The 8,460-nt window shown below is 41.5% G+C and overlaps 1 protein-coding gene across 4 annotated transcripts in view; it reads left to right on the top strand.

Annotated features, from left to right (window-relative positions):
- sona (sol narae metalloprotease) overlaps positions 1-8,460 on the top strand; it is a 247,384-nt gene that overhangs the window by 107,664 nt on the left and 131,260 nt on the right. Inside the window, exon 1 of one of the 4 annotated variants that reach the window (XM_022803010.2) lies at positions 4,605-6,681. The exons of the other annotated variants lie outside the window; for them this stretch is intronic. The gene's annotated coding sequence lies outside the window, so the exon portion shown is untranslated. Of the gene's footprint in view, positions 1-4,604; positions 6,682-8,460 lie in introns of those variants that run through there. 4 annotated transcript variants of the gene reach the window in all.

The following is an 8,460-nucleotide window of genomic DNA, read 5'->3' as shown; positions in this document are numbered from 1 at the left end:
ACATATATACATATATATATATATATACATACATATATATATATATATATATATATATATATTACTATTATTGTTGTTGTCGTCGTCCATGAATGCTTACGTGGATTTCCCACGTATTGACCCATATCGGGTGTACGAGTAACATTTAACAGTTAAGCTAAACTAACAAATTTAAACTTTCAAGACTATCACGCATATATACGTACGGTTTCAAATCGCAATCATACAAATCATCCGAACATCAAATCAAAGGCAGGCAACAGGAAACACCAGGGCGCCCACAGTCGCGCCCACCGCCCATCTAGCCGCAATGCACCCTCCGCGGCTACTCGCTAAACTCTCGTCACATATCTTCGTCCTTGTCTAACCTTCGGCGAACTGTTCAACAATCAAGCAAATTCACAAACAGCGATTTCTTTTTTCATCCTACGATTTCGTCATCAACGACGTACAACCACACAGACATCAAGGATTGTCCGTTCCGAATCGTACTTTATCTCTGTCGTCTTTGTTATTTTTGTATGTCTGCTTGTCCTATACCGTTCGATCTGTTCCATTGATTAAGCACTACAATTTATCCGGTTCCTACTAATTATTGCCGCTACTGACGTAGTGTCACAACGAAACCGCCAGGATTTTGTCGCTATCTGTTGCCGTTTTGTCTCGTTGTGTCCTGTCTGTTGTCCTTTGTTTAATATCACCACCCCCACCACCACCACCGCAGTGTCGTTGTAGTCCATTGTTTTTGGCGCTATTGTGGGTGTTTCCGAAGTCCTGGCGGCCCGTAATATCAGCGTTGTCATACTCGTTGATATCGTTGTTTTATTGTCCGTTGTGTCGTGCTGCTTGTAGTAAGCAACGAAATAAACCGAATAACAACAACAACAACAACAATAAAGCCTGTTCACGTAATCGCCAGTTATCGTACGCAGTTGTCCCCAGTCCAGGTGTAACCACAACTACACACTCTTACAATCTCAAGTTCAGCAACATCTTTAACAGCAAAAATAACAACAACAACAACAACAACAACAACAATAACAACAAGTGTAATTCATCAACAAGATTCAAAGCAAACTGCCTCCAACGCCGTTGCCGCAACAACAATTGCGAGCGGAAATCTACTTTCTACCTTTACGTTCACTGCGCAGATAATCGATTTGCGTCAAAAATAAAATTGAAATCGGCCTCTTCAAAGCGTCGGCTTTGTAGCGCCTACAACAAATGCTTCGCAACAAGAGCAATCACAAGCAGCTTCCCACGACTAGCACTAGTGAAAACCCGATTTGTACTAAGTATTCGAGTGGCGAAAATTAAGGATAAACCGCGCAGAATCAAGGAAAAACGAAGAAGACTCAAAAAATTCATAGCAGTTTCACTGCAGCTTCAGCCGCCCCCTAACACAACGACGTGGATGTCAAGTAGATCCACTGAAGCCGGCATAATTGTTTTCGAAAAATTGTCTTTTTAAGTTCATTCGTTATTACCCCCCCCCCCCCCCCCCCGCCGTATAAGCGCAAGTTGGATTTACTTATTTCATGCAATTGGCTTGTTTCACTATTGCAAGTGATTGAGCCAGGATTGATCGTTGCTCACCTAACGGATTTCACGTGAAAGATTATGCTTATAGTGCTTCAACGACCTAGAAAGACGCACAGCCACAGGGAGTCCTTGTGACAGAGGGTGTAAAATTGACGTTTTCATTGTGCAGTATTGAAACAAGGATTACCTGCGTCCTTTCGGCTCTGAATTGTAGACCGTATGCTAGACATACTGTTGTGTTCATCAAGGACTGAGTTCTGTTCTAAGTAATAGCAAGGATTAAGACCATCGAAGGATTGATTGGGATCCAATTAGTGACGACCCAGTGGTTAGAAACATTTTGGATACAGTGAGTTTGTCTATCGTCGTTTCATTAACTGTGACAAAAAGAAAAGCTTTCTCCATCTAATTAGACACATTTCACCGCATTGCCCCAAACTGTTGTGAACCAACGGCCAAAGTGGTTCCACGGGCAACTTCACTTCTAAGGTATGTTTCATGCTGCTTTAACGTATTACCTTTGATAATTTGATTTCTATTCCGTCTTCGTTAGTCCCGTTCTGTTCTCCTCTGTTACCCTACCCCTTTTACAAAACTCCTCTGATACAGGAAACGTAACATATGCATAGACCGTCTATCGTATTGTTGTGATCAATAACAAAACAGACAAACAAAGAAGGCGAAAAACGAAAAACAAGAAAAAGTACATAAAAAAAAAAGTACTAACGCGGCCAGATCACTAGCTGAAGCCGCCGCGCAGGGACCGCACGCGCGCGCGCGCGCGCGCGCGCCTTTAGGACAGCGACGTGATCAGCGGGTGACATAATGACCTACCCAAGGCGCTGCATAGCTGAGAAATGATTTGCACTAATGCCACCGTGTCCGTTACCGATATTGACAGTCCAGATCTAGCCCGAGTAAGAATCGCCTGATTGGTATCAGTCGAAGGAGCCCATCGGTCGGTAGGCGGCAGGTAAACAGGCATAAAGCCATGGTAATCAAATATCTATAATACCTCGCGTATAGATATAAGGGATAGTAAGAAGATAAAACGCGCCAAAGTATTTGCTGCAGCAAAGAACGAAAATCCCAGGCCCATTTTCTTGTCGTCGATGCGGCGAAACGCTCCTACCCATTCACGTGCGCGCACTGAACCGGCCCATTTAGAGCTAATGCTTTAGAGTTATCGTTGACAATTAGCGGTGGTTAGCTTGTACCTATCCACAAATTTCTCCGATAACTTGATCGTCTTTCATGCCATTACTATACACTGACACAATATTTGACTCCGTATCGCTATCTATTTGTATATAGTATAGTAGCAACCGCGAGACATCGCTAACTCATCTATATGCGGTCAAACCAAACAAGAGTTGCGTGCGCTGTACTGCCAGCGGAACGTTCTGCTTAACTACTTACTGGTATTAGTAAGCAGCTTGAGGCTCAAAGCTTAACTTATCACTTGTGAACTATGGAAGCGTGCGCATTAATCGTAAGGTTACCGAAACGAATGATAGGTACTTTTGGGGGTCATTGATTGCTCAGTCGGCTTTTGACAGTTTCTGTCCTAGAATTGTCGACAGTCCTAGCTTCTTCAAATAGATGCCATCATCTACCTTGCTACTTGTTTTTTTCATAATAAGGATATCATGCATATGGGCTCAGCTTCATTTTAAACATGGCATTTTTAACGGCGTTTCTAGCACTTGTAAGGAACTGATTTTTATACCATGCCTTTTCAAGTTACGTCGATAAAGAAAATTGCAAGAGCAATCGTCATTCTAACTCAGTGTAGTACGTCACTGTTATTATCGTACACGAACGTCACGGTCGAAGATCGTTTCAAACCAAGTAAACGATCTTTTCTGCAGCCCATCTGTAGCCATGCTTACACTCGAGCTTGAAAAATTGTGCGTTATTGAAATAGGTACTGTTACCAGAGATTAGTAAACACGTCCTTTATATTATATTACCATTTCACTTCACTCTTCATAAAAGGCATAATATAACAATGCCTCCGGTAACTGAAGTCTGCATTAATAACACCTAGGCGTAAACTGTTTTAAAAACTACATTCAATATATCGACAGGCTCTGTGGCGACTAATCCGAAAACGTTGAATGGTCCGATGCATCCCCTTCGACACCGTAAACTCATAATAGCCATAATAATAAAAAAAACAAGTAGAAAAATGATAACATAACTTGTAATATTAACAATACGGATAACAGTAGTAAACGTGCAACTGGATTCGTCTATCTGACGTTTAAGCGGAACGGAGTTGGCATTAAATTGATGGGATTAGAACTAAGCAGTCAGTCGTGGAAGCCGGCTTCTGGCTAGCCATTTTTTTTTGCAAATTGGAACGGGTATTGAAGATCATTTCTTTTTTTATTAATACACAAATGATTCCGTTCAAGGAGTTAGTTGTTTCTAGAGAGTGAGACGCGGGTTGTGTTTCGCTTTGATTTGTCTCCACCCCTTTAAGACTACCCCATAACGGGAACGCGTAACTTTTCAATGCTGAAAAGCGCAAAATAAAATGGCATAAATTATTGCGAAAATTTGCTACATAGAATGGAAAAAAGCCGTTATTAAAATTGCATTTTTATAATTTAACGGAACGTAGCTTATTCACTAACAACATCGGACTCATGATTTTAAAGGTCGACAAGGGCGGCAAAGGACCATGGGAAGTGATTCCCTCCTTGGCACAGCCGATTTTCGTTACGTTCTAATGTGTCGATGTGAACGAAGACATCAATCGTTTTCATGATGCTATCCTTATCTATCTTTCGCGCAGCGTTCTCTATACAAGTTAAATACTTTTCATTAATGAGAATTGACTTCGTGCTAGAGCGTTGCGGCCAGTAAATTCAAATTTCAAACTCAAGTCACTTGAACGGTTTGTAGGCCGATCAGATTGTCCCATTGCCCGTGTGGTCCCGTGTAACGTGCCGACTGCAGCAATCGACCTAGGTCACGCGACCTCAACCGAGTGGAAATATATAGATATACATATACATATATATATATATATATATATATACATATATATATATATATATATATATATATATATATACATATATATATATATATATATATACATATATATATATATATATATATATACATACATATATATATATATATATATATATATATATTACTATTATTGTTGTTGTCGTCGTCCATGAATGCTTACGTGGATTTCCCACGTATTGACCCATATCGGGTGTACGAGTAACATTTAACAGTTAAGCTAAACTAACAAATTTAAACTTTCAAGACTATCACGCATATATACGTACGGTTTCAAATCGCAATCATACAAATCATCCGAACATCAAATCAAAGGCAGGCAACAGGAAACACCAGGGCGCCCACAGTCGCGCCCACCGCCCATCTAGCCGCAATGCACCCTCCGCGGCTACTCGCTAAACTCTCGTCACATATCTTCGTCCTTGTCTAACCTTCGGCGAACTGTTCAACAATCAAGCAAATTCACAAACAGCGATTTCTTTTTTCATCCTACGATTTCGTCATCAACGACGTACAACCACACAGACATCAAGGATTGTCCGTTCCGAATCGTACTTTATCTCTGTCGTCTTTGTTATTTTTGTATGTCTGCTTGTCCTATACCGTTCGATCTGTTCCATTGATTAAGCACTACAATTTATCCGGTTCCTACTAATTATTGCCGCTACTGACGTAGTGTCACAACGAAACCGCCAGGATTTTGTCGCTATCTGTTGCCGTTTTGTCTCGTTGTGTCCTGTCTGTTGTCCTTTGTTTAATATCACCACCCCCACCACCACCACCGCAGTGTCGTTGTAGTCCATTGTTTTTGGCGCTATTGTGGGTGTTTCCGAAGTCCTGGCGGCCCGTAATATCAGCGTTGTCATACTCGTTGATATCGTTGTTTTATTGTCCGTTGTGTCGTGCTGCTTGTAGTAAGCAACGAAATAAACCGAATAACAACAACAACAACAACAATAAAGCCTGTTCACGTAATCGCCAGTTATCGTACGCAGTTGTCCCCAGTCCAGGTGTAACCACAACTACACACTCTTACAATCTCAAGTTCAGCAACATCTTTAACAGCAAAAATAACAACAACAACAACAACAACAACAACAATAACAACAAGTGTAATTCATCAACAAGATTCAAAGCAAACTGCCTCCAACGCCGTTGCCGCAACAACAATTGCGAGCGGAAATCTACTTTCTACCTTTACGTTCACTGCGCAGATAATCGATTTGCGTCAAAAATAAAATTGAAATCGGCCTCTTCAAAGCGTCGGCTTTGTAGCGCCTACAACAAATGCTTCGCAACAAGAGCAATCACAAGCAGCTTCCCACGACTAGCACTAGTGAAAACCCGATTTGTACTAAGTATTCGAGTGGCGAAAATTAAGGATAAACCGCGCAGAATCAAGGAAAAACGAAGAAGACTCAAAAAATTCATAGCAGTTTCACTGCAGCTTCAGCCGCCCCCTAACACAACGACGTGGATGTCAAGTAGATCCACTGAAGCCGGCATAATTGTTTTCGAAAAATTGTCTTTTTAAGTTCATTCGTTATTACCCCCCCCCCCCCCCCCCCGCCGTATAAGCGCAAGTTGGATTTACTTATTTCATGCAATTGGCTTGTTTCACTATTGCAAGTGATTGAGCCAGGATTGATCGTTGCTCACCTAACGGATTTCACGTGAAAGATTATGCTTATAGTGCTTCAACGACCTAGAAAGACGCACAGCCACAGGGAGTCCTTGTGACAGAGGGTGTAAAATTGACGTTTTCATTGTGCAGTATTGAAACAAGGATTACCTGCGTCCTTTCGGCTCTGAATTGTAGACCGTATGCTAGACATACTGTTGTGTTCATCAAGGACTGAGTTCTGTTCTAAGTAATAGCAAGGATTAAGACCATCGAAGGATTGATTGGGATCCAATTAGTGACGACCCAGTGGTTAGAAACATTTTGGATACAGTGAGTTTGTCTATCGTCGTTTCATTAACTGTGACAAAAAGAAAAGCTTTCTCCATCTAATTAGACACATTTCACCGCATTGCCCCAAACTGTTGTGAACCAACGGCCAAAGTGGTTCCACGGGCAACTTCACTTCTAAGGTATGTTTCATGCTGCTTTAACGTATTACCTTTGATAATTTGATTTCTATTCCGTCTTCGTTAGTCCCGTTCTGTTCTCCTCTGTTACCCTACCCCTTTTACAAAACTCCTCTGATACAGGAAACGTAACATATGCATAGACCGTCTATCGTATTGTTGTGATCAATAACAAAACAGACAAACAAAGAAGGCGAAAAACGAAAAACAAGAAAAAGTACATAAAAAAAAAAGTACTAACGCGGCCAGATCACTAGCTGAAGCCGCCGCGCAGGGACCGCACGCGCGCGCGCGCGCGCGCGCGCCTTTAGGACAGCGACGTGATCAGCGGGTGACATAATGACCTACCCAAGGCGCTGCATAGCTGAGAAATGATTTGCACTAATGCCACCGTGTCCGTTACCGATATTGACAGTCCAGATCTAGCCCGAGTAAGAATCGCCTGATTGGTATCAGTCGAAGGAGCCCATCGGTCGGTAGGCGGCAGGTAAACAGGCATAAAGCCATGGTAATCAAATATCTATAATACCTCGCGTATAGATATAAGGGATAGTAAGAAGATAAAACGCGCCAAAGTATTTGCTGCAGCAAAGAACGAAAATCCCAGGCCCATTTTCTTGTCGTCGATGCGGCGAAACGCTCCTACCCATTCACGTGCGCGCACTGAACCGGCCCATTTAGAGCTAATGCTTTAGAGTTATCGTTGACAATTAGCGGTGGTTAGCTTGTACCTATCCACAAATTTCTCCGATAACTTGATCGTCTTTCATGCCATTACTATACACTGACACAATATTTGACTCCGTATCGCTATCTATTTGTATATAGTATAGTAGCAACCGCGAGACATCGCTAACTCATCTATATGCGGTCAAACCAAACAAGAGTTGCGTGCGCTGTACTGCCAGCGGAACGTTCTGCTTAACTACTTACTGGTATTAGTAAGCAGCTTGAGGCTCAAAGCTTAACTTATCACTTGTGAACTATGGAAGCGTGCGCATTAATCGTAAGGTTACCGAAACGAATGATAGGTACTTTTGGGGGTCATTGATTGCTCAGTCGGCTTTTGACAGTTTCTGTCCTAGAATTGTCGACAGTCCTAGCTTCTTCAAATAGATGCCATCATCTACCTTGCTACTTGTTTTTTTCATAATAAGGATATCATGCATATGGGCTCAGCTTCATTTTAAACATGGCATTTTTAACGGCGTTTCTAGCACTTGTAAGGAACTGATTTTTATACCATGCCTTTTCAAGTTACGTCGATAAAGAAAATTGCAAGAGCAATCGTCATTCTAACTCAGTGTAGTACGTCACTGTTATTATCGTACACGAACGTCACGGTCGAAGATCGTTTCAAACCAAGTAAACGATCTTTTCTGCAGCCCATCTGTAGCCATGCTTACACTCGAGCTTGAAAAATTGTGCGTTATTGAAATAGGTACTGTTACCAGAGATTAGTAAACACGTCCTTTATATTATATTACCATTTCACTTCACTCTTCATAAAAGGCATAATATAACAATGCCTCCGGTAACTGAAGTCTGCATTAATAACACCTAGGCGTAAACTGTTTTAAAAACTACATTCAATATATCGACAGGCTCTGTGGCGACTAATCCGAAAACGTTGAATGGTCCGATGCATCCCCTTCGACACCGTAAACTCATAATAGCCATAATAATAAAAAAAACAAGTAGAAAAATGATAACATAACTTGTAATATTAACAATACGGATAACAGTAGTAAACGTGCAACTGGATTCGTCTATCTGACGTTT

Source organism: Varroa destructor, unplaced genomic scaffold (assembly GCF_002443255.2).
Source record: "Varroa destructor unplaced genomic scaffold, Vdes_3.0 BEIS01000004.1, whole genome shotgun sequence".
Classification (NCBI taxonomy): Eukaryota; Metazoa; Arthropoda; class Arachnida; order Mesostigmata; family Varroidae; genus Varroa; species Varroa destructor.
This window is presented reverse-complemented; position numbering and strand designations above follow the sequence as displayed.